This window comes from Leucoraja erinacea, chromosome 8 (assembly GCF_028641065.1).
Source record: "Leucoraja erinacea ecotype New England chromosome 8, Leri_hhj_1, whole genome shotgun sequence".
NCBI classification, from domain to species: domain Eukaryota; kingdom Metazoa; phylum Chordata; class Chondrichthyes; order Rajiformes; family Rajidae; genus Leucoraja; species Leucoraja erinaceus.
The window spans coordinates 40,487,605-40,515,484 of record NC_073384.1 but is presented as its reverse complement, the minus strand read 5'-3'; the positions used below and the strand labels follow the sequence as shown (position 1 = coordinate 40,515,484).

General features: G+C 43.8%; 1 protein-coding gene across 1 annotated transcript in view; it reads right to left on the bottom strand.

Annotated features, from left to right (window-relative positions):
* Positions 1-12,298, bottom strand: part of LOC129699608 (muscarinic acetylcholine receptor M3-like) — a 174,233-nt gene extending 161,935 nt beyond the window's left edge. The window contains 1 exon segment of the mRNA XM_055639561.1: positions 10,708-12,298. The gene's annotated coding sequence lies outside the window, so the exon portion shown is untranslated.
* Between the last annotated feature and the right edge of the window lie 15,582 nt (positions 12,299-27,880).

Below are 27,880 nucleotides of genomic sequence, written 5' to 3'. Positions count from 1 at the left end.
CGGGTAGAACTAGTATAGATGGGACATGTTGGGCATCATGGGCAAGTTGGGCCGAGGGGCCTGTTTCCACATCGTTCCACACTCTTTCATTTTCTAGGAAACCAGAGCACCCGGAGGAAACCCACGTGGTCACAGGGAGAACGTGCATACTCTACACATTCAGCATCCGAGGTGAGGATCGAACCGGTGTCTCTGGTGCAATAAGGTGGCAGTTCTACCAGCTGTGCCGCTGTGCCACTATTATAAGAAAGTACACGATGAGAAGAAAGAGGGAGCTGCAGTGACCAAGGGATTTGAAGAAACTCAGTTTATGCTTTATCTGCTTCTGAAGGTTGTACCAGATGACCTTGCATGTGATTTAAGGGCCTGTCCCACTTGGGTGATATTTGGGCAACTGCGGACGGCCGTAAAACCGTCAAGTTGCACGCCATTCACGCTGACGCATGCTGTCATGCGGGTGATGCCCGGTTAGGGTTGAGGCTGTCAAATATTCTTCTTTCAATGCATGGATTTTAAACATTAATATTTTAAATTGAATACAATGATATCAATTGTGCAAATGAAAAGATGGCTGAATCGTTCCGTTTTATTTATAGATGTATTGGTCTGCTTCCAGATTCGATCACCGTCTCTATAACTTTTCAAAGGGATGGATTCAGTGAGTGTAGACTCCCCTCTCCCCTCTTACCTCCTCCTGCTCCATCTCTCCTTCTTCCCCCCTCCCTCCCTCATTCTCCACCCCCCACTTTCCCCAACGCCCCCCCTCCCCCATTTGTGGACCCAGCCTGCGACCAGCGATCCCCCGCACACTATCTCACACACGCTAGGGACAATTTATACATACCTTTGGAATGCGGGAGGAAACCCTAACCCTAACCTAACCCTAACCTTAGCACTAACCCTAACCGTAACCGTAACCCTAACTTTAGGTTGATAGGCTTGATATAAGTATAAATTGTCCCTAGCGTGTGTAGGATAGTGTACGCGGGATCACTGGTCAGTGCGGACTCGGTGGGCCGAAGGGCAATGTATTTCTGAACTATATGTGACACAGGGGGTCCAGGGGTTGGATTCAAACCCACAATGTTCTGCCTGCTCCTTATGGGAACTAAACTGTTGGCCACGAGTTGTCCCAGAGGCAGATCTCTCTTCCAATGATCTCTCCAAACCCCCAGAGGCAGCTTTTCAACAGGGTACAGGGGACTTCAGTGAACACTCACTGAATCCGTTGCTGTGAAAAGAGACGGTGATCGGATCTGGAAGCGGTCCAATACATCTATTAATAAAACTGAACGACTCAGACATCTTTTCATTTACACAATTGATTTTATTGTATTAATTTTAATATATTAATGTTTAAAATCCATGCATTGAAGGAAGAATATTTTACAGCCCATCTGTGGTCCCTAACCCTAACCCTAACAGGACAAAGTACGTCAGTGTGTGACAGGGCACATGACATGATGAGACACCCAAATGTCGCCCCAGGATTTTGAACATTCCAAACATTCGACAGGGAAGCACCGCGCGCTACTGCGCGTCACTGCATGCCTCACCACGCATCACAACGAGACAACCTATTTTTCGGCTGTCGCCTAAATGATGCCCTAGTGGGACAGGCCCTTAACTCTAGACCCACCGGATGTTAAGTGCTGAATAGTGTTTTACATTGATTAGTATTGACACCCCTAACTCAATGAAAACAAAGCAAATTTATTCCAAAATAAGTAGGAAGGAACTACAGATGCTGGTTTATACTAAAGATAGACACAAAATGCTGGAGTAACTCAATGGGTCAGGCAGCATCTTTGGAGAAAAGGAATAGGTGACGAATCAGGTCAAGACCCTTTTTCAGACTGAAAGACAGCGTTTGAGGGGTGGGAGTGAATTTGAGGCGAGAAAAGGCGAGGACAAAACAGGGCTGGCACAGATGACCTCAGGAAGGGTGGAGTCCATAATGGCCCATTGTTGGCTGGGGGAGTTATGCGAACGACAGGGATACAAGGATGCTAACAGTGGAACTGGTGGGATGACCAGGATGGGGGAGGGAGAGGGTGGATGGAATATAGGAGTTAATTGAAATGAGAGAAATCAACATTCATTACGCAGGGTTGTAAGCTGCCCGAGCGATATATGAGGTGCTGTTCCTCTAATTTGCAAATGAAAGGTCAGAAAGGTCAGTATGGGAATGGGAAGGATAGTTAAAATGTTTGCAGTTAAAATAATTTATAAAGCATTCTGCTGGAAGGAAAAGGATATGATATTCAATTAATTGTAGAGGATGGGGCAGCACAGTGGCACAGCGGTAAAGTTGCATCCTCACAGTGCCAGAGACCCAGGTTCGATCCCGACTATGGCTGTTGTCTATACAGAGTTTGTACGTTCTCCCCGTGACTGCGTGGGTTTCCTCCACACTACAAAGACGAGCAGGTTTGTAGGTTAAAATGAAGGGGAGATCGCGTAGGCCAAGGCGGACTGGGCATATTCCAAATCTAGTGAGCAAAGTATCATCTAATGGCTGCACCTTGCAATTTATTTTCTGGGAGAGGGTTACAAGAATAAGGACCAGCTTAATGCAGCTGAAGCGAAAAGCACTGTCAGACATTTATTTAAGCATGAATGGCAGTTTTTTAAGCAGGTGCCCTGTTAAATACTATTACCGTGCAGTTTGTACAAGGATAAAGAACTGTCCTTCAAAACAAAACTAATTTCACGGAGTGCTATCGATAGTTTCACGAAATGCACTCAAGAGGAGATGGTACAAAGACAATGAACAGTCAATTACATCAATTACCCATGGCCAAATTGACCAGAAAATTCATCACAAATACATTCCGTGCCTGCATTTCTTTTCCAAATTTAAAAGCTAAATGCCTAGTATTTGCTGCACTATCTATTTTTAATTTAAAATCAATTCAAATGTCTGCTGGTTTAGTTGGTCATCTCGGCTCATCGAGATTTTTGCTGGCTGCCTGTCTGTCTATCATTTGCACTAAAATTTGATCATGGAGATCAAAACTGTGGGAAAAAAAAATTCACAAATTACAAAAGGGAGCTTTTCTTTTAATGAAGCACAGCGTGGGGCAGACGGAGTCCCGTATAATCATCATTCATCGATCTGGGATTCAGTGAGCTTAATCTCATCAGTTAAAATCTCTTTCAAATGAGACCTGAGAAATCTTGGCTGCTCAATAAATTGCGTACATTTAATGAAATATATATTTTTTAAATTGTAACGCGTTCCGTTGTGAGGAAAAGGATTTAATATTCAATTAACTGTAGAGGTTTGGGCAGCATGGTAATGCAGCGGTAGTGTTGCTGCCTCACAACGCTAGAGACCCAGGTATGATTCCAACTAAGGGTGCTGTCTTTACGGAGTTTGTACGTTCTCCCTGCTTCCTCCGGGTGCTCCAGTTTCCTCCCACACTCTAAATTCTTGTAGGTTTGTAGGTTAATTCGCTTCTGTAAATTGTCCTTAATGTGTTGGATGGAACTAGCGTACGGGGTGATCGCTGGTGAACGCTGACTCAGTGGCTGAAGGGCCTGTTTACCTTAATTTAGAAAAGTTAAACAAAAGTACTGTTTCCAGCATTGAAAGAGTCTAGAACCAGAGGGCACAGGCTCAGATTAAAAGCACTTGCCTTCAGAATGTAGATGAGGAGGAATTTCTTCAGTCAGGAGATGGTGAATCAGTGGAATTCATTGCCAAAGCCTGCTGTGGAGGTCAAGCCATTGGGTATTTTTTAAAGCAGAGATTGGTATATTCTTGATTAGGAAGGGTGTCAACAGTTATGGGGAGAAGGCAGAAGAATGGAGTTGAGAGGAAAAATAGATCAACCGGGATTGAAGGGCGGAGCAGACCAGATGGGCTGAATGACCTCATTCTACCCCTATGTGGTACAATCCTATGATATGTCCCCTTCTGGGTCAACATTGATAGTTGAATGGAAAGGAACAACTGATCAGTCTGGAAAAGGGTCCCAACCTGTCCATTCCTTCCACAGATGCTGCCTGAACCGCTGAGTTCCTTCTGCACCTTGTGTTTTGCTCAAGAGTCCAACATCTACAGTTTCTTATGTCTCCACATAATTACATAGAAACATAGAAAATAGGTGCCGGAGTAGGCCATTCAGCCCTTCCAACCAGTACCGCCGTACAGTATGATCATGGCTGATCATCCAAAATCAGTACCCCGTTCCTGCTTTCTCCCCATATCCCTTGATTCCGTTAACCCTAAGAACTAGATCGAACTCTCTCTTGAAAACATCCAGTGAATTGGCCTCCACTGCCTTCTGTGGCAGAGAACAAGTGGCTGAGAACAAGATTACATCATTTTCTTTAATCAAAAGAAAATCCTCATGGGTGGGAGTACATAGAACAATACAGTACAGAGACAGGACATTGAGCCCACAATGTCCATGCCAGACTTGATGCCAAGTTAGACACAAGGTGCTGGGGTAACCCAGGCAGCATCTCTGGAAGAGAAGGATAGGTGACACTTCAGGTCAGGACCCTTCTTTTAAATGTCACCCATTGCTTTATTCCACAGATGCTGCCTGGCCCTCAGAGTTACTTCATCACTTTGTGTCTATCTTTGGTATAAATCAGCATCTGCAGTTCTTTGATAACAATTATGCCAAGTTAAACTGAGTCTATACATAGTCAGAGAGAGACTTACAGTGTGAAAGCAGGCCCTTCCGTCCAACTTGCCCACACCAACCAACATGTCCCGTCTACACTAGTCCTACATGCCTGTGTTTGACCCATACCCCTCTAAACTGATCCTATCCATGCACCTGTCTAAATGTTTCTTAAACATTGCTATAGTACCTGCCTAACTACCTCCTCTGGTGCTCGTTCCTCTGGCACCCCCCCCCCCCCCCCCCCCCCCCACCTTAAAATTATGTCCACTGTTCTCGATTCCGCTACTCTGGACAAGAGACTCTGTGCGTTTAACCGATCTAGTCCTCTCATGATTTTGTACACCTCTATAAGATCACCCCTCATTCTCCTGTGAAAGCACATCCAAGGCACCCACCAACCTCTGTATAAGAAACTTGCCCTGGACATCTCCTTTAAACTTTGCCCCTTTACTTCTTCATTCCACCCCAGAAACAGAATGAAGGAAAATATATCAGTTCCTGGTCCATTCATGCATCCCCTCAGCAGGCTGGCAGTGACAGTTCACTATTGTAGCTCACAACCATTGCAGAGGGCCATTCATAGAGGATGGTAGTGGTAGAGAGATACAACAGTGTATCTCTACTTGGGAGAATAGCCAAATGTCTCCAATGTAACACCGTGTTCCCCAGCAACTCTCAATGGATAAGAGATTTAACATATTGTCTGGAGGTGAGGTCTAAAAATCTTCATTTGAAAGTAAATTGGCATGAGTTTGGGACAAGTAGTTTAGTTTAGTTTAGTGGTACAGCATGGTAACAGGACCTTTGGCCCACTGAGCCCGAGCCAACCAGCGATACCCGCACGCTAACACTATCCTACATAGACCTGGGACAATTTACAATTATACCGAACCAACTAACCTACTAACCCGTGTGTCTTTAGAGTTTGGGAGGAAACCAGAGCTCCCGGAGAAAGTCCACACAAGACACAGGGAGAGCACAGAGAGCACCCATGGTCAGGATTGAACCCGGGTCTCTGGCGCCGTGAAGCAGCAACTTTACCACTGTGCCACCACAAATTAAAACCTCCATTCACACATTCACTTAATTACAAATCAATGTTATTACTCCACACAGCCAGCACCCGAGGTCAGGATCAAGACCTCGTCTCTGGCACTGTGAGTCAGCTTGTAGAGCTGCCACCTCATAGCGCCGGAGACCCGGGTTCAATCCTGACATTCTCCCCGTGATCATGTGGGTTGTCTCTGAGTGCTCCGGTTTCCTCGCACATTCCCAAGACGTGTTGGATTTAGAGTTTAATTGGTCCCTAAAGAAAAAAAGTTGTCCCCAAAATGTAAGGAGTGGATGAAAAAGTGGGATAATAGAAATAATGTAGGAACACAGAACTGCAGATGCTGGTTTAACAAGGAAGGACACAAAATGCTGGAGTAACTCAGTGGGTTAGGTGGCATTCCCAGAGAACATAGATAGGTGATATTTCCGGTCGGGAGCATGAAGAAGGGTCCTAACCTGAATGTCACCTATCCATGTTCTCCAGGGATGCTGCTTGACCCTCTGAGTTACTCCAGCATTTTGTGTCATTCCAAAGAACTTGCCTCACCAATGTCTTGTACAACAGTAAAATATTTGTCATTTTCTATTACTTGGTCGGCGCCTGAAACGTGGTGATTCTTGTGTACTGCCTAGGTGAGGTCTGCTGTACAATTCTATAGGTTGTATGCAAAACAAAGCATTTCACTGTCCCCCCCCCAACTTCTATACTCAATATCCTGACTGATGAAAGCCTTCTTGACCAAATGGGTTAACAGTCTGAAGACGGGTCTTGACCCGAAACATCACCCATTCCTTCTCTCCAGAGATGCTGCCTGTCCCGCTGAGTTACTCCAGCTTTTTGTGTCTATCTTCAGTTTAAACCAGCATCTGCAGCTCCTTCCCACACATAACACAGAACTAGTTGAACGGGCCATGGAAAGCGTGGACTTGGTGGGCTGTTGGGCCGGCTTCCATGCTGTATCTCTAAATATAATTGTCCATTTCAAAGATAAGATTTTAGAAATATTGAGAAGGGCAAGCAGCATCTAGGTTGAGAAAGAAAAGGAGTTAATGTTTCATGTCAATGACTTTTTAGCCACTCTTATGATAAGTTATTAACCAGGAACATTATTTGTGTTTCCCTCTCCACAGATGCCGACTGGTTTCACCACCATTTTGTGCTTTTGTGCCGAATGACCAAGGAGGCTAAGTCAATGGGTATTTTTAAGGTGCAGATTCTTAATTGGTAAGGGTGTCAGAGATTATGGGGAGAAGGCAGGAGGACGGGGTTGAGAGGGATTTTTATTTATTTATTTATTATTTATTTTTTATGTTATATGACAGTAAGGAAAATCCATTTTGTTGTCTCTTATGAGATAATGACAATAAATTGAATCCAAAAAAGAAAGAAAGAAAGATAGATCAGCCATGATTGAATGGCAGAGTAGACTTGATGGCCTAATTCTACTCCAACAACTTATGAACTTATGAACTTGTGTGCGTTCTTTTGTTTTTCATGACATTCCTATATTAGGACATGAAGCTTATGGGATCTTTGTCTTTGTTTTGCAAGATTGTGTTCCTATTTTGGGTAATATGGTAATATCTTTTAATCTACAGTTGTGTACTTGTGCAAAATCTCGATAACAACCTTGAGCAAATAGATACGATCGCCTGAGCGATAGCATCATTCTCATCAAAATGATGATGCCATCAGGCAATATTACAAATAAAATATCTTTGCTCATTTGCAGACCACAGGAAATTGTTATGACCTCCGAGGGAATAACTAGGACTAAAGAGGGGGGGGGGGGGGGGGGGGGGGGGGGGGGAAGGGGGTTCAAACAATATCATTAAAGGAGACATGATTAGCCGCATTAACAATCTATATATAGTTAAATGAATAATGATAACCACTCCTACAATTTGATTCATTTTTTTATTAATTGAACTTAAAGATTAGTTGTTTTTGTTTTTTAAAGATATATTATGATAACACAATTTAATACAATCATATTTTATTATTAACAATAATAGAATATAGGCGCACGAAGGGTTCCGACCTGAAACATCACTTATTCGTGTTCTTCAGGGATTCTGTCTGACTCACCGAGCTACTCCAGCATTTTGTGTCAATCTTCAATATAATTTTATCTTATTGATAATAAGACAACGTTGCCCTAAATATTTAATTTATATTGCCTTATTTAAGACAATATAAAACCAAATAATATATTGTTTTTTAAAGATATTTTTTTCCGATATCAACATATCCATTTAAGATGTATGGATTGTTATTGAGATTTGATTATTATTGAAAATTGCATGGGGGATTGATTGCTCTCTGGGCACCTCATCCTGTGCTGAAACTTAATCAGAAAACCTAGCGTTGAGTCATGGCAGACCATTTATTTGCAGGGAGAGGGGGGGAGAGGGAGAGGGAGAGGGAGAGGGAGAGGGAGAGGGAGAACACGGGAGATCAGGAAGAGACATTGATTTGCAGTTGTCTGTTTTGTAGTTGTTTGCCTTGCACAACACACAATACAAGTTCCTTTGGAATTATTGGGGTCAGTAAGTTAAATGTTTTATTCAACTGATGACAGGTAAGGATGTGAAGAGTTATGGGGAGACGGCAGGAGAATGGGATTGAGAGGGAAACACAGCTCAGACATGATTGAATGGTGGAGTAGACATGATGGGTCAAATGGACGAATTCTGCTATGTCTAAGGGGAAATGAACAGGCCAATTGTCCTTGTGTTGGGAGAATAGCCACATGAAACCATCAATAAGCCTGCACTGGTACATTGCAAGTTGCAAGTCACTCTAGTTGTAAATAATCCAGGCAGCATAACATGTCACCACTTCTGAAAGACTGATACTGCATTGCAGACATCCAAAGATGAACTATTAACCATTACAACGATAGGCGAATACAGAGAAGTCGTGCCCCGAGCCTAAACGTCACCTAACCATGTGTAGAAAGGAACTGCAGACGCTGCTTTGAACGGAATGTAGGCAAAAAAAGAGCTGGAGTAACTCAGCGGGTCCGGCAGCATCTCTGAAGAAAAGGAATACGTGACGTTTTTCTGGTCGAGACCCTTCTTCAGAGTCTACAGGTTTTTATGTCACCTATCCATGTTCTCCAGAGATGCTGCCTGACCCGCTGAGTTACTCCAGCACTTTGTGTCGTTATTTGAGATGTGATCTGATCTTTAGACACAGTCGTCAGGCCTGACTGCTTCATTCATCATTAGTTATCAGTTCAATGCAGCGGTAAAAATATTGCAAATGTTATGTCACTTTGTATTTTGCCAGCTGCCGGATATCCCGGGGTTAAAGCTGCTTTTTGTTATTTACAGCATAGGAAATGAATGCACGATCAATATCATACGCTCCTGCTTCTAACTTCATCAAGGCACTTCAAGGGGAACCTTCTGTAAACGCTCCACAAGTCGAACCATTGTATCTTTATCAAGCAATACATTTGAACATCATCTCACCTGGCAGTTTCAAACACCTCTCTGTCTTGTGTCAGTTAGAGTCACTTTCACCGGGTGTTTTAGTTAGGATGGAAGAGGGGAAAAAAAACTAAAAGAAAGCATAGCCACCGTTCACATTGGATTAAGTGCACGACGTTTGAATTTTGCAAATGGCAAAATGAAATCCAAGGAGGCAGCGGAGATGCGGGCGGAAAGTGGCCACGAATCTAACCGGTCGCAGAAGCCGCACGGCAGGACCTTCTAATCGCGCATCAGATCAGTAAAATGCTGCATCCAGTCTGAGATCGCACCGTGGAAACTGGTTAGAGCTAAGGCGAAGCGATCGGGGTGTTAAACCTGGGGGGTTTTTGCTTCTGTCCAGAGGCGTAGAGAGGGTTGACACAAAATGCCGGAGTAACTCAGCGGGTCAAGCAGCATTTATGGAGAATAAGGAAAGGGTGATGTTTTGGGTCGAGACTCGTCTTCAGACGACGGAGAGTCAGGGGAGCGAGAAACTAGATGCGTGAATGGGGGCAAATACTAAATCAGAGCCGGCACCGATGGCCAAGGAGTGAGTTTACAATAGTCCAGTCTGAAGAAGGGTCTCGACCCGAAACGTCACCTATTATTTTTCTCCAGAGATGCTGCCTGACCCGCTGAGTTACTCCAGCTTTTTGTGTCTATCTTCGGTTTAAACCAGCATCTGCAGTTCCTTCCCACACAACAGCCCCATTGTTGGTTGTGGAGGAGGTGTTGCTACTTTCCCCCTTGCTTTTGTGGTAGTGACTGGCAAGAAGATTTGCCCAGTCACTGCAAAAGGTGACACTGATCCCGAATCGCCTGCTACCCGCTGTATCTATCAACTGGTCGGTGTTCTGTCTACAAGGCTCGGACCGGACCCACACACACACACCCAGAGAACAAGAGCCATTAATATTCCACAGGACGCCTGGGGAAATATCCCACTCAGTAAAAGGGGCAGACCTCAACTCCAATACTCCCTGTCCTTCAACATTTCGGGAGCTCCCCAATTTCCCCGTCAAAGAGAAACTGGAAACTCACTTGGAAATACTCTTCCCGGCGTAGGCTGGAGAATTCTGTGGTCACATCGACTGTCCCAGCCGATCACACACACACACACACTGAGCCATAATTGTTATCGGATCTAGTCTACGTGTAAGCACAGCCCTGCGGATCCTCTCTCAAAGCAAACCTCTCAAAAATCTCAGCCTGGTGTTCCTGATCCATGATGCTTTTACCGATCAGAAGAAAATAACGAAATAGACGTTTCAGCTTCTTGCAGACATGATGATAGGGGAACCAGAAGCAGGTTGGATCAAAACTTAAGTAAACTACATTGCTCACTGGAGCAGTACAAAATGTATCCCCTATCCCCCACCCCCTCCCTCCTCCTTGCTTATTTTTCTCAGTTTTTAAACAGATAATTTCGAGCAATGTTGGGACATTATCAGCCCCACTTTACAGTGGACTTGGAGTTTAACACAGACCATCCACAAATCTGCGCACCGTATATTAAATAAACGCCGCTTACCTTTCTCCCGCTCAGCACTTGAAGCGAATGTGATACGCAGAATACAATGTGCAGTAAGTTTGCCGTCCCACGCTATACATTAATCCACCGGGATAGCCCCGCCAAGTCCTAACGAGCGCCGCTGCGCCGTGACGCTCTCCACTCTCCCTTTCAGTAAATCCCCTTGCCCTGAACAGCTCACGCCGCCACCGCCGCCGCTTTGCAACCCCCCCTCTGCTTGCACTGGAATGCCTCTCAGGCGCTCGTCAATTGCTACCGCCTGTGTACTGGGCTGATTTGTTGCTGTGACTTGTGATGTCAGGGCCGGCACACCTACCTAGTCCATATGCACGCCGAGATGAATCGTTAAGCACAGTGCGAGAGAACAGGCTGACAATATCGGCGTAGGAGACAGACACACAATGCTGGAGTAACTCAGCGCGTCAGGCAGCATCTCTGGAGAAAGGGGTCAGGTGGCGTTTGGGGTTGAGACCCTTCTTCAGACTGAGAGTTGGGGGAGAGGGAAACTAAAGATATGAAGAGGCACAAAGAACAATATTAACACATACGGCCATGTGTGTGGCAAGGGTGCCTGGCATGAGGATAGCTTGTGAACACGACCGAATATAACACTAATGGATGTGTGTATAAACGTTGAGAATGTCGGGAGAGTTTTTGCACTGTTCTTGTTTTGTAACAAACGGTGGGACTGGTGTAGATTGGACATGTTGGTCGGTGTGGATAAATTTCCAGGCTGTATGACTAAATAGTTTCTATTGATTCAATGACACATTGTCACATGTACAGTTAAATGCTTTGTTTTGCATATAACCCAGAGAAATGGGAGGTTGCATTTCGGAAAGTCTAATATGGGCAGGACCTATACAGTGAAAAGTAGGGCTCTGGGTAGTGTTGTAGAGCAGAGGAATCTAGGTGTGTAGGTGCATAGTTCCTTGAAAGTGGCAGGTAGATGAGGTGGTCACAGATGAGGTAGATGAGGTGGTCACGGGTAGATGAGGTGGTCAAAAAACGATTTTGGCACTGATACTCTTCATCAGTCAAAGTATTGAGTATAAACATTGGGAGGACATGTTGCATTTATAAAAGAAGTTGGAGAGGTTGTACTTAGAGTATTGTGTTTAGTTCTGTTATAGTTCTGATGGTCAGTGCGGGCAAGTTGTGCCGAAGCACCTGTTTCCATGACTCTGTGACCCTATTCAATGATACTTTATTGTCACATGTACAGTGAAATGCTTTGTTTTGTGTACAATCCGGTAATATCATACCGGTACATAAGAGTCGCCATGTTTCTGGACCGACAAAGTTACAGAAAGTTAATCGAACAGTCTTATGTTCTCGCAATGGCGATCTGGTAGCAGGTGGCACCCCGCTGTGTCGCCTTCGATCTCAGCGGTCTGTCTGTATAAAGTTTATTTGGGAGATAAATAAATTGCTTTGTGACCAATTTATAGGGTGGCTCAGTGGCGCAGCAGTAGAGTTGCTGCCTTTCAGTGCCAGAGTCCCGGGTTCAATCCTGACTTCGGGTGCTGTCTATAGGGTGATTTCACCAAATGTCAAATGAGCGTAGATCCCCCCTCACGTGACCGAAAATTTTAACTGGAGGACATATGCCACATCGGTACATGTTAGTGAATGGGGAAACACGCACTTTTTTGAGCTGAAATTTTCTGTGCTAGTCGGGGTGACTGTGAAGCACAGCGACCTAAATTTTCAGGTTAAGTTAATAATGCCTTACTTTTGATGAAATTCAGCGAGCAAACGCGATAATTCCCGATATTTTGGACCTTTAAATCTCCACGGCAAATGTCGGCTGTTCACTTCCGCTGTTTTCCACCTTCAGTTCCCTCTTGTAATTACCTTACTTTCTATCTTTTGTTTTGCCTGAAAATTTATGTCGCTGTGCTTCACGGTCACCCCGACTAGCACAGAAAATTTCAGCTCACAAATCGGCCATTTTCCATATTTTTTAACGGGTGGGAAAGTGCGTGTTTCTCCATTCACTAACATGTACCGATGTGACATATGTCCTCCAGTTAAAAGTTTCGGTCACGTGAGGGGGGATCTACGCTCATTTGACCTTTGGTGAAATCACCCTATATGGAGTCTATAGGGAGTTGTACGTTCTCCCTGTGACCCACGTGGGTTTTTTCAAGGTGCTCGGGTTTCCTTCCACACTCCATAGATCTACAGGTTAGTAGGTTAATTAACCTCTGAAAATGGTAAATTGCCCCTCGTGTGTAGGATGCTGCTTGCGTACGGCCTGTTTCCGCACTGTATCTCTAAAGTCTAAACTCTGTGGCGAGGATCTTGACTCTTGACTCTTGACTTGGATAAGTAAGTGTTGAGTTAAGTGACTCCTGTTCACCCGGCAATTGAAGAGTAAAAGTAATTGTACAGTTGTCAACCCTGTCCAAAGCTGGAGAGGTCAAAGAAGATGGGAAAATAGCAGTTTTATGGTCACTATTACAGAGTTTGTCAGTTCTGAGTCCGATCAAAGATATTATGGCACAGTGGAAGGGACAATTGCTAGTGTCTAGGGACAAACTCATAACACAATTCTTTGATGTTTCACTGTTCTCTATTTTAGCTGAGGATCACAACATATGTGGATTAATATTGGTTGAGAGTGACCCGGCAGGGTGGCACAGTAGTAGAGTTGCTGCCTTCCAGTGCCAGAGACCTGGGTGCAACCCTGACTATGGGTACTGTCTGTACAGAGTTCATATGTTCTCCTCATGATCTTGTGGGTTTTTTCTGGATGCTCCGGTTTCCTCCCAAACTCCAAAGACGTACAGGTTTGTAGATTAATTAGCTGCGTTAAAATTGTAAATTGTCCCTAGTATGGGATAGTGTTAGTGTATGGGGTGATCACTGGTTGGTGTGGACTCGGTGGGCAGAAGAGCCTGTTTCTGTGCTGTATCTCTAAACTAAACTAAAAAACTAAAGAGTACCTCAAGAAAACAATATCAATTGACACAAATAGAAATGCTGGAAACACTCAATATGTCATGCAGCATCTGAAGAAGGAGGAATAGAGTTAATTTTTCGGGTCGTAAGCTTGGTTCTTGGTTTCTTGGTCCTCCAACATATAGTGGAGGGAGGACTTAAGCCAGAAAGGGTTATTGGGAAGAAAGAGCTACCTTAAATTTAGTTGCATCAGGTTGGGTAACTATAGTAGGGTGGAGATTATTCCATGCTTTAATTGTGTGGGGGAAGAACAAATTGCTATACACATCTGTCTTTGTAGCTGGAATCACAAATTGGATCGAATGCCCTCGTCTGCTCCTAATTGGTTTGGGTTTGGTGTAGGTCTTGTAATCTATGTCGAGCTGACCATTTAACATTTTGTAAAAACAGGTCAAACGGTGAGCTTCATGTCTGTCTTAGAGAGGGTTCCACCCCAGAGAATTCAGAAGTTTGGTAACACTCGCTTCTCTCTCATAAGCTTAAAACTAATTTGTTGCGCTCTCTTTTCCATCCTGGCCTGAAATATCTCTCGCATATTACTTCATTTGTGTTAGATATTAGACTTTGCAGACAGTGTGGAAATATGGCCTAGGGTCCACTGAGGCCATGCTGACCAACGATCACCCCAGACACTAGCACGATCTTACACGCTAGGAACGATTTACAATTTTTACAGAAGCTAATTAACCTACTAGCCTGTTCATCTTTGGAGTGTGGGAGGTAACCGGAGCACCAGGAGAAAACCCACACGGTTACTGGGAGAACATACAAATTCTTTACAGACAGCACCTGTAGTCAGGTTCGAACCCGGGTCTCTGGCACTGTAAGGCAGCAACTGTACAGCTGCGCCACTGTGCCACCCAAATGTTCAATGTATTTTTCACAAATGAGGGATGAATAATGAAAGAATAAGGGGTAAGCCATTTAGAACGGAGATGAGGAAAAACTTTTTCACACAGAAGGTTGTGAATCTGTGGAATTCCCTGTCTCAGAAGGCAGTGGAGACCAATTCTCTGGATGCTTTCAAGAGAGTTAGAGAGCTCTTAAAGATAACTGAGTCAGGGGATATGGCGAGAAGGCAGGAATGGGCTACTGATTGGGGATGATCAACCATGATCATATTGAATGGCGGTGCTGGCTCGAAGGGTCGAATGGCCTACTCCTGCACCTATTATCTATTGTCTAAAATTAAAACGAATGGGCAGCACAGTGGCACAGCTGGTGTCTCAGCTCCAGACAAGCAAGTTTGATCCTGACCTTGGTTGCTGTCTGTGAGGAGTTTGCATGTTCTCTCTATGATTACATGGATTTCCTTCTGGTGCTCTGGTTTCCTCCCACATCCTAAAGACTTGCAGATTTTGTAGGTTAATGACCTGTAAAAAATTATCCTGAGTGTGTATGGAGTGGATGTGTCAGAGTCATACAGTGTGGAAATAGGTTCTTCAGCCCAAATTACCCACACCGACCAACACTATACTAGTCTGTATGGAGTTTGTACGTTCACCCTGTGACCTGTGTGGGTTATCTTGGGGAGCTCTGGTTTCCTCCCACACTCCAAAAACGTACAGGTTTGTAGGCAAATTGCCTTGTATAAATGGTAAATAGTCACTAGTGTGTGTAGGATAGTGTTAGTGTGCAGGGATCACTGGTCGACATGGAATTGGTAGGCTGAAGGGCCTGTTTCTGCACAGTATCTCTAAACAAACACACCAAACCGGAAGCAAAGAGTAGGAGTAAATGGGTCCTTTTCACAATGGCAGGCAGTGACTAGTGGGGTACCCCAAGGCTCAGTACTGGGACCCCAGCTATTTACAATATATATTAATGATCTGGATGAGGGAATTGCAGGCAATATCTCCACGTTTGCGGATGACACTAAGCTGGGGGGCAGTGTTAGCTGTGAGGAGGATGCTAGGAGACTGCAGGGTGACTTGGATAGGCTAGGTGAGTGGGCAAATGTTTGGCAGATGCAGTATAATGTGGATAAATGTGAGGTTATCCATTTTGGTGGCAAAAACAGGAAAGCAGACTATTATCTAAATGGTGGCCGATTGGGAAAGGGGGAGATGCAGCGAGACCTGGGTGTCATGGTACACCAGTCATTGAAGGTAGGCATGCAGGAGCAGCAGGCAGTAAAGAAAGCGAATGGTATGTTAGCTTTCATTGCAAAAGGATTTGAGTATAGGAGCAGAGAGGTTCTACTGCAGTTGTACAGGGTCTTGGTGAGACCACACCTGGAGTATTGCGTACAGTTTTGGTCTCCAAATCTGAGGAAGGACATTATTGCCATAGAGGGAGTGCAGAGACGGTTCACCAGACTGATTCCTGGGATGTCAGGACTGTCTTATGAAGAAAGACTGGATAGACTTGGTTTATACTCTCTAGAATTTAGAAGATTGAGAGGGGATCTTATAGAAACTTACAAAATTCTTAAGGGGTTGGACAGGCTAGATGCAGGAAGATTGTTCCCGATGTTAGGGAAGTCCAGGACAAGGGGTCACAGCTTAAGGATAAAGGGGAAATCCTTTAAAAACCGAGATGAGAAGAACTTGTTTCACGCAGAGAGTGGTGAATCTCTGGAACTCTCTGCCACAGAGGGTAGTTGAGGCCACTTCATTGGCTATATTTAAGAGGGAGTTAGATGTGGCCCTTGTGGCTAAGGGGATCAGAGGGTATGGAGAGAAGGCAGGTACGGGATACTGAGTTGGATGATCAGCCATGATCATATTGAATGGCGGTGCAGGCTCGAAGGGCCGAATGGCCTACTCCTGCACCTAATTTATATTTCTATGTTTCTATGTTTCTCTGCTCTCTTTCCAGCTTATAACATCTTTCCTATAAGGAGACCAAAATTGAATGTGGCCATATCAGTGTCATTGCATGACCTCACAACGTTGATACTCAATACCCTGATTGATGAAGGCCAATGTGCCGAAAGCCTTCTTGACCCAGTGGGATAACATAAAACTAGTTCAATGGGGCATGCAGGTGTGGACTCGATGGGCTGAAGTGCCTGTTTCCATGTTTTATTTCTATTTGATGATTCATGAGTATTTGCTTATTCACCAAACCCAAGGACTTTTCAGCAAATCTGCTCTTTATCTGGCCCCAAATCTGACTAACAGTTTTCTCTTGAAAGGGCTCACTGTGTTTTAATTATTGTTCCACATACACTGAAAAGGCTTCCTGTACTTCACTCTCTGACCTGGTCTTGCATGTGCACCAAACTAGATTTGGAGACAGAGGATGCAGTTTGTAGAAGTTAAGATGACATTGGAGATGGTCCAGTGGAGGTTTATGAGAATGATCCTCGAATGATTGGGTTAAAGCAAAGCACTGGGCCTGTACTTGCTAGAGATTAGAAAGATGAGAGGGGACATTGGTATAGTGAAAGTCCTGGACATAGTGGATGTGGAGAGAGTTTCCATTGGTGGGAGAATCTAGGACCAGAGGGCATATAGCCTGTACCTTTAGAGAGACAATGAAGAGGAATTTCTTTAGTCAGAGGGTGATATATCTGTGGAATTCCTCGGGAGAATTGGGTTGGGAGGGAAATATAGATCAGTCATGATTATCAGGGCCCAATGGCCTAATTCTGCTCCTACTACTTATGAAGATTGCTAGAATGTGAGATTTGTGATGAATGTTGGGAGAATAAAATGGGATTAGTGCTGGATGAGTGTGAATGGATGATTGATGGTTGGTATGAATACAATAGACCAAAAGGGCCTGTTTCAATGCCATGTACAGTACCTCCATGACTGTAATGGTACTTTCTTCAATGGAACTTTATTGTCACATGTACTGAGGTACAATGAAATTAAGTTTTGGATAAAGTTCAGTACACGTATACTTATACAAGTGTACATTATATTATATATTATATTAGATATTATTTTATATGATTATATTGTATGTTATATGTATAATACATTATAATATCAATCAATCAACCTTTATTGTCATCTTGCAAAGCGACAGTTGTACAGTGCAAAATGAGAAGACGTTTCCCAGGGAACACCGGAGCATCGCACATAAAACTTAAACATTTCACACATAATAACAGTAAAAACAATCCAGTCCCTGATGAAACAGTATAAATAATTAAAAGCAGGTAAAACAGCAAAATTAAAATACAGTAAAAACAGTCATTAAAATGTCCAGGGCAGCTAATACAATTATACAAGTATATATAAGCACTGAGATACATCATAGTTACGCATCTCAGATACTGTACGTGTTTAGTAGTTGTACATTGAGATAGTATATAAGAGTCGCTAGCAAAAATCCCCAGGCAGCAAATGATAAGAATCCCAACTTTTTATCGTACAGCTCCTCCAGTTTAACTAGTAAAACAAGCCAGCTCACCAGTACGCTGGCTCAGAATGTGTCCGAATTTAATTTTGTTATTTAGTTGTTTGAGCAGCCCGGTGGCATGATGTTAGAACTACTGCCTTACAGCACCACAGACCCAGGTTCAATCCTGACTATGGGCGCTTATCTGTACGGACCTTGTACATTCTCCCCGTGATCTGCATGGGTTTTCTCCGAGATCTTTGGTTTCCTCACACACTCCAAAGAAGTACAGGTTTGCAGGTTAATTGACTTGGTATATATGTCCCTAATGTGTGTAGGATAGTGTCGGCGTGGACTCGGTTGGCCGAAGGTTCTGTTTCCACACTGTATCTCTAAAATAAACTGAGCTAAACTCCATCCCATTGGTCTTCCTAATTATTTGCAGTGCATCGTGTTATCCTCCTGTGTATTGTGTGTGAGGAAGGGGAGATCCTTTTGTTCAGCAGTATTCTGTAATCTTTCCCAGTTAAAGCCATATTCTGTTTTTCCATTCCAACCAAAGCGGAGTTTCCCGAATTATATTCTATCCTCCAATTCCTTTTGCACCCCCCCCCCCCCCCCACTCACTTAATCTAGATATATTCCCCTGCAGGCTCTTTGTATCTTAGTCAGATTATGCTGTCTTGTTTCCTGATAGTATTTTATTTTCCCCAAGTACTCAACCCAGGTGTGGATGGGATCACAGCACTGAACCCCTGCAAAACCTTATACTTCCTAACAAACGTCAAGTGGCTAATCTTCTTTTTTTCGTGTCTTCTTTGAAGCTGGTTGGTTATATGGCAGTGGCTAATGGAATCAGGGGATACGGGAGAGAAAGCAGGAACGGGGTACTGATTTACGATGATCAGCCATGATCATATTTGAATGTCAGTGCTGGCTCAAAGGGCCGAATGGCCTACTCCTGTACCTATTTTTTTATGTTTCTATGTGACTCTATACCCTACAATGCTGAGAAATATATTCTGCACACTGTCTCTTTCCCTTTGTTCTACCTATTGTACGTGAATTTGTCTTGATTGTATTTATGTATGGTATTATCTGATCTGTTTGGGATAGCATGTTAAACAAAGCTTTTCACTGTACCTCAGTACACACGGAAACAATAAACCTAAACTGAAACCTTTGCATCTGGACCATTGGTCTAGAACATTGGGATGATAATGTGTGAAGTGGTAAGTAATATAATACAATGGTGATTTGACATTTTCAATGGGTATTAGCTCAGAGGCCAGTTGTAAATTTTCGAGATAATTAGTTGGCTTAGGCCCCAACACGTGGCATGTTAACTGGTGTCTGTTGGTTGCTGGGGGAACGTTTTTCCTACACTGGGCGGCTGCTGTATAAACAGCTGTTTTTCATTAATTTTTTTAATCTTTTCGACAATGAATGAATTTTTTTTTTAAATTCAGAAGGTCCAGGAACTCTTGGTGCTTTCAGTCATGGCATGGAAACATGTGATGTACCTCAACCCATATTATTGTTTTGGTAAAGTGCCACATGGTGCATTGTTTGCTAAAGCCACTATATATTAGATGTCGTTCTTTAGTTTTAGAGTTTGAGTTTTGTTTTAGAGACGCAGCATGGAAACAAGCCCTTTGTGCCCACCAAGTGCCACCCAAGCTCCTGGCTCGCAGCGTTTCATGGCCATACCCTGTCAGCCGGCCTGTTTGCTTGTCACAGAAACGGGGACCCTCCTGGAGTTGTCCGAGGCTTGTCTCCTGCTCCATCCCGAAGACCGGGAACCATGAAGAGGGTGGACGGAGTCAGCAAGGGCAGCGAACGCTGGACAAAGGGCCATTTTCAATGCAATGGATGGAGTAGAGATTTGTTGGCGTCAGGCCAACAGGCCTTCAAGACCAAGTTAAGACTGCACTCTTAAGAACTTTAAATACTTTTTGGGCGCCAGAATCGTGGCAACTCTTTGTGTGCTGTCGTGGTGAAGACATTCATAATCGCCCTCCCATCTCATCCCAACCACCAGTAAATATTCAACAGTTTTTCCGCAATCCCTAGGTGAAAAATGCAGTAAATTCAATGTTCAAGCACTCCCCAACTTAAGTAAGGATTGTGTTTGGTAGGTCAGATTTTTATTCTTAGAAATACTGTGTGGAAACAAGCCCTTCGGCTCATTGAATCTACACCAACCAGCGATCACCCGTGCATTAGTTCTATCCTAAACATTACGGACAATTCACACAAGCCAATTAACCTAAAAACCTGCACATCTGTGGGATGCCGCAGGAAACAGGAACATCTGGAAAAAAACCTACGCAGTCACAGGGACAATGTATACAAATTGTGTACAGATAGCACCCATAGTCATTATTGAACCCAGGTCTCTGGCACTGTAAGGCAGCAACTCTTCCGCTGCGCCAGTGAAATTGTCTATTGCCTATTAAATCACCTATTAAGTAATGGTGTGCCTTACAACATTGTAGCTAGCACAGAAGCATTTAGAACTGGCTACACTGAATGCACACCGTGTTGTAAAACCAATTACCTGTCTGTAACTCACCCCTCAGATCTTACTGACTTCTTCCCATCCCAAGGATCAAATATCAGGAATTTCCTTGGGAATGTTTACCTAGGTGAGCATATCCCTGAAAATATATCCTGGACATAGCACATTGATGCAACCACAAAGACAGCCCATCAATACCTCTACTTCCTTAGAAGATCGAGGAGATTCGGTATTCGGTCAGCGAATACTCTATTGAACCTCCACATCTGTACAGTAGAGAGCTTATTGACTGGTTGCATCATGAACTGGTTCGGCACCCAGGGATGAAAACTCGAACACCCAGGGATGAAAAAGATTACAAAAAGTGGTAACATTTTTGTATCGTTAATTACAATGAAGAGTGTACATTCATGGTGGCGCAGCAGTAGAGTTGATGCCTTACAATGCCAGAGACCCGGGCTCTGACTAGTGCTGTTTGTTTCTGTGCTATATCTCTAAACAAAACTAAACTAAATTATAGAGTCAGTGGGCTGTTTCTATGCATGATGTACCTACAGTAATTGGGAATTGCACTCATGTATGGCAATAATCATACTAATCTGTACGCAAAATAAGATTTTCACTGTACCTTGGTACACGTGATAATAAAGGAACTATTGATTGATTGGCAATGCTCCTTTAAGTAGACTGATGTAGGGTAAAGAATAGTGAGGGCTAATAACTACTCCTTTTTGGACGAATCAGGTGGCTACGTGAGGATTATGTTCTTCGATTTTTCAAGTGCGTTCAACACCATCCAACCCCTGATTCTGAAAGACAAGCTTGAGAAGATGGGGATGGATTCCACCTTTATCTCCTGGATATACAACTACCTGACGGGTCGACCACAGTTTGTTAAGCTGGGGGACTGTGTTTCCCGGACAGCGATGTGCAATGTTGGAGCCCCACAGGGAACGGTTCTGGCCCCGTTCCTCTTCACCCTGTATACTGCAGACTTCAATTATAAGTCTGACACATGCCACGTACAGATATATTCAGATGACACAGCGATTGTGGCATTTGTAAGGAACGGGCATGAGGAGGAATACAGGGACTTGACCAGTGCCTTCTGTGCCTGGAGTGAAGAGAAATGTCTCATCCTGAATACAACCAAGACCAAAGAGATGGTGGTTAACTTTGGCAGGTCCAAGCTCCCCCTTCAGCCAGTCAACGCTGCAGGGGCTGACACTGAGGTGGTGCAGACATATAAATATCTTGGAGTGGACCTTGATAACAAACTGGACTGGACTGTCAACTCTGATGCCCTCTACAAAAATGGCCCGAGCAGACTCTTTTTCCTCAGAAGGCTCAAATCCTTCAATGTGCGTAATGATATGCTGTACATGTTTTACAATACTGTGGTTGTTAGTGTCATTTTTTTATGCTGTTGTCTGCTGGGGCAACAGCATCAGTGCGAAAAACAACAAACTTGTAAAACGGGCTAGCTCAGTGCTGGAGGGGAGAGTGGACTCTGGGATGGATGTGCTTGAGAGGCGTATGATGCGCAAGGTGCAGGTCATCCTAGAAAACCCCCGGTCATCAAGTCAAGTTTCTGTGGAAGACAGGCCAGTCTGGGAATTCTTTGTAAGGGCTCTGGCGAAAAAAACACCCTGAAATATCCAGCCAGTTTGTCTGTAGATGCTCATTCACCTGGAAATGTTGGGTTACACAATCTCAACCAGGAACAAAATCAAATAAGATCGGTGCTTCTTCATAAAATACGAACCAGAGTAAAACAATAAAATTAAGATGGAATTAGTGGAAACATCTTGCAGCTGCTTCTTGAGAGGGGATATTAAAAAGAGTGCGTGGGCAGCTCCCCTGTGTGTGTGTGTGTGTGTGTGCGAGTGTGGGAGAGCTGCACAGTAGTTGATGGACAGTCAGCTTAAGTCCTGGAAGGCTTGTGCCAAGTATACAAATGTTCTTCATGCTGCACTTCACAAGGCTCTTGGATGTGAGGCTGGAAACTAATTCCCAATGGTCTCAATGCTATACAAACTATTTTAATAATTTTCAACTTAAATATTTAAAATTACATCATCGTGAATTATTATTGAATAATCCTGGTCAGACTCCATTCCTTCAAACAGACGGCATCTGTGGAGGTTATGGACAAACTGAGGAATGGTCTGAAGTAGGGTCCTGACCCAAAACACACTGTACCTTTCACTGTACCTCAACACACGTGACAACAAATTAAACTAAACTAAACTAGGCTAAACTAGACTAGGCGAGGGGGAAAAGATTTAAAAGGAGCCTAAGTGGCAACCTTTTTACACAGAGGGCGGTAGGTTTATGGAAAGAGCTGCTGGAAGAGGTTGTTGAGGCAAACACAAAATTCTGGAGTAACTCAGCAGGACAGGCAGCATCTCTGGAGAGAAGGAATGGGTAACGTTTCTGGTCGAGACTTCTGAAGAAGGGTCTCGACTCGAACCGCAGCCATTGCTTCTCGCCAGAGATGCTGCCTGTCCCATTGAGTTACTCCAGCATTTTGAGTCTATCTTCGATTTAAACCAGCATCTGCAGTTCTTTCCTACACTAGTAGAGGCAGGTACTTTCGCAATGTTTAAAAAGGCATATGGACAAGTACATGGATAGGATAGGTTTAGAGGGATATGGGCGAAATGCAGGCAGGTGCGACTAGCATAGATAGGTCGGCATGGGCAAGTTCAAGCCAAAAGGCCTGTTTCCACTCTATTTGACTCAATGACTTCAGTCAACATTCTTGTTTCAATTTTTAACATCTTTTTGCACTGTAAATTCTAGTCTTTGTGATTTTGTAACAGGGTTACCACTGAACAGATCTGTTCTTATTCTCAAGAGCAGAATTAGTATGGAGAGAAAGCCTCCCCTTTGATCATTGCACATGTGTAGGTGAGTGCAGGTGAGTGCCTGTGTACTCAGATTCCCACATGCATACCAATGCATGCGTAAATGTATTGGTATGCACAAACACGTGCTAACCTGCACACTTGCACAAGGGTACACAAAGAACCTCATGCATATACACTCACATTATTTTAAGGTACTTAGGCTGACATTTGCATCAAATCTAATCATCTATTGAAGCATACTCTGTACTTTCTTATCTGGCAGAGAGTAAGACAATTGCTCACAATGATATACTAAAGAGTACAGGGAATACAGGCACTTCACGTTTTATGCAGCAGTAACATGACTATAAAGTTTAGTCACAGACTTTGGAAACGGGTGCTTCGACCGACCGAGTCAACGTCAACTAATGATCACCCCGTACACAAGCACTACCCTACACACTCAAGGGACAGTTTACAATTTTTACCTAAGCCAATCAACCGACAAACCTGTACATTTTTTGGAATGTGGATGGAAACCGGAGCACCCGTAAGAACCCCACATGGTCACAGGGAGAATGTACAAACTCCATATAGAAACATAGAAAATAGGTGCAGGAGTAGGCCATTCAGCCCTTCGAGTCTGCACCACCATTCAATATGATCATGGCTGATCATCCAAATCAATATCCCATACCTGCCTTCTCTCCATACCCCCTGATCCATTTAGCCACAAGGGCCACATCCAACTCCCTCTTAAATCTAGCCAATGAACTGTCCTCAACTGCCTTCTGTGGCAGAGAATTCCGCAGATTCACCACTCTCAGTGTAAAAAATAATTTTCTCATCTCAGTCCTAAAAGACTTCCCTCTTATCCTTAAACTGTGACCCCTAGTTCTGGACTTCCCCAACATCGGGAATAATCTTCCTGCATCTAGCCTGTCCAACCCCTTAAGTTTCTATAAGATCCCCCCTCAATCTTCTAAATTCTATCGTGTACAAGCCAAGTCTATCCAGTCTTTCTTCATATGAAAGTCCTGCCACCCCAGGAATCAGTCTGGTGAACCTTCTCTGTACTCCCTCTATGGCAAGAATGTCTTTCCTCAGATTAGGAGACCAAAACTGTACGCAATACTCGAGGTGTGGTCTCACCAAGACGGTGTACAACTGCAGTTGAACCTCCCTGATCTTATCCTCAAATCCTTATACTCAAATCCAATATAGCCAGCACCCATAGAGAGGATCAATCCCGGGTATTTGGCGCTGTAAGGCAGCAACTCTACCACTGCGCCACTGTGCTTTAAAAGCAACGTATAATTCAAAGGCATAAATTGAACCTGTACGGGACTACGCTGTCAGCAGTAAATTTGAACTTGTTTTTCCAAAAATACCAGCACGTAAATCAGGCTTTGGTATTTAAGGAACAAGCGCATTATTTTAGGAATGCATAAATCAAACGTGCGTAAATCGCGAGGTGTCTATCTGGATGTGAGGGATTAGCTGAGCAATATGTCTGGAGGGAACGGACAGAACAATAACGGGTCAGTTTCTGTGCTGCAGTGTTCTCTGATTTACAAGGAGCTAGTGGCTGAAACCACTCGCCTGTGAATAGCTGCAGAAATTGTCAGGTAGCAATATTCCTGAAGAGGGGTTTCAGAAAACATCTGAACAGAACTGCAGCACAGTTTGAAATTAAATTCTGTTGAGCGCATATCTGAACATGCACTGAAAATGATGGTTAAAAAGCTCTTACAAATTCAATCAAGTGAGACATTTTTGAAAGCCATAACACAAAGTGCGAAGGTAATTCGATGGATCTGACTAGTCGGGGGATGTTGAATCCGTGAAATACATTGCACTGATGGCTGTGGAGGCCAAGTCAATAGATATTTGTGATGGGCCTGTCCTACTTACGCGACCTTTTCAGCAACAGCTGGCACCTGTCATAGGTCGCCGAAAATTTTCAACGTTGAAAATTCAGCACCGACCAGAAAGACGCTACGGCTGTTTGGGTGACTATGAGACTTCTCATGACCATACAGGTGACCCCGAGCGACCTCTTACGACCACACAGGCGACCCCCTGGCGACATGCCCCCTGGTGATACCCCGTGATTTTGTTTGAACTTAATTTGAAGTTCAAATGACAATAAACGGTATTGTATTGTATTGTATATATGTATAATGGTATATATGTATATATACATATATAAAAAGCTCAATATATATATTAAACATTTTTGTCATTATGGTGTTTACAGAGTACTATGTGCACATATCTGTCATGCAAGTCAGAATTTCATTGTTCTGTTTCGGAATAACAATATGACAATAATCAACTCTTGATTCTTGCCTTGAATGAAAAGCCTCATCTTGGGGGCAGATGCGGCAGAGACGTAGAGGTTGAGAGAAGGCGATGCCATCTTTGCAAGAGGCGGGGTGGGAGGAGGAGCTGTCCAGATAACTGTGGGAGACTGTGTGTTTGGGTTTGGTGGCTTTTCTCCCCGCTGCAACTATCAGATTAAAGAAGGGTCCACGTCTAAGACGTCTTATGTCTGTCCATTCCTTCCGCAGGTGGTGCCTGACCTGCACAGTAGTGCTGCGGTAGAGTTGCTGCCCTACAGCGCCAGAAACCTGGGTTCAATTTTGACTGCTATCTATATGGAGTTTGTATATTTTCCCTGTGACCACATGGGTTTTCTCCAGGTGCTCCGGTTTCCTCCCACATTCCAAAGATGTGCAGATTTGTACAAAAGGAATAGGTGATGGTTTGATGGTTGGTTCAAGTCAGAATGGAATCTGAGATAACCAGAATCATCACCTATTCCTTTTCTCCAGTGATGTTGGCTGACCCACTGAGTTGGGGTGGGAGATTGCAACCTTCACAATGCCATCAATCAACCCGGCGTGCACATTCAAATAAGATCAAATAGAACAAGTTGTCCTACAACTTTAGGCTGTGCACGCCCTATGCACGAAGAAGAAGATCCACTGAGTTATTCCAGCACTTTGTGTCTATCCTACAACACTTTAAGTTATGCTCAAGATTCCAGCTTTTGTATTTCCTTGAGTCTCCATAGTTCATAAGTTATAGGAGCAGAATTTGGACATTCAGCCTCTGTCTGTGGCAATGAATTCCACAGATTTATCATTTTTTCACTAAAGCAATTCCACAGATTTATCATTTTTTCACTAAAGCTTCCTCTTCATCTCCTTTTTAAAGGGAGGTCCTTTTAATCTTAGGCTACGGCCTCTGGTCCTAGACTCTCCACTGTGGAAACATCCTCTCTACATCCACTTTATACAGGCCTTTCACTATTCGGTAAGTTTTCATGAGGTTCCTCCCCCTCATCCCTCTAAACTCCAGCGAGTACAGGCCCAGTGCTGTCAAAAGCTCATCATATGTTAACCCACTCATTCCGGGGATCATTCTCAAAAACCTCCTATGGACCAACTTCTCCAACACCAGCACGTCCTTCCTAAGATATGGGGCCCAAAACTGCTCCACGTAATATGTTCTTATGTCCTTGAGTTCTTGTGTAATATGTGTTGTAACCAATGGCATTTTATTCCAAGCTCTTGTGTGTGGTTTTCTTTGTTCAGTGTTCCTGCTTAATGATCCTCAGACTTGGCTGTACTCTCCAAAGAGCTCTTGCTCTAGTATCTTTGGTACTCTCTGCCTGATTTCTCTCACTAATAGTGGCCGACACTGCAGAGGTGACCAGTTATTTTCCTTTTATCCTGGCTGCCATTAAACAAACAATGAGCTCCATTTGATATGTAAATAAAGCACAGGAGCAAACAACAGGATTAATCGCAAAGAGATTCTTTGAATGTCAGGAGAAGGTGTTGCAGAGCATTGTGACATTTTACAAGGAACTGCAGATGCTAATTTACAAAAAAAAAGTCAAAGGTGCTGGAGTAACTCAGCAGGTCAGGCAGCATCTCTGGAGAACATTAAGGGACACAAAATGCTTAAGTAACCCAGCAGGTCAGGCAGCATCTCTGGAAAGCATGGATTGGTGATGTTTCAGGTCGGGATTGTAGGTGGGGAGAAGAAAGTTGGAAAAAGGGAGAGGCAGGACAAAGCGTAATTGCCAACATAGGCAGGAGATGGGGCGGGTGATTTTTGATAAGCAGATGGTTTTGGACAAAGGTCAGAGGTATCCCTAAAGTAAAGTATAAAGTTTACTACTTTCAGTCTGAAGAAGGGTCCCTAACTCAGAGCATCACCTGTCCAATCCCTCTCCAGATGCCGCCTGACATTGATATTCTGAGAGTTTATGATAAGCAGTGGACATTAAATGATTGTAGAAGTCTGTACTGAAAGACACAAAGTGCTGGAGTATCTCAGCGGGTCAGGCAGCATCTCTGGAGGAAGTGAATAGCAGTGTTTCGTGTCAGGACCTTTCTTTGTAATCGCTGAGGTTCCTTCAGCACTTTGGGCTTTGCACAAGCTTCCAACATCTGCAGTTCCTTGTGTTGCCCATTTTACTGCAGCTGACACCTTCTTCCTTTTCAGGAGCACTTCTGTTAGT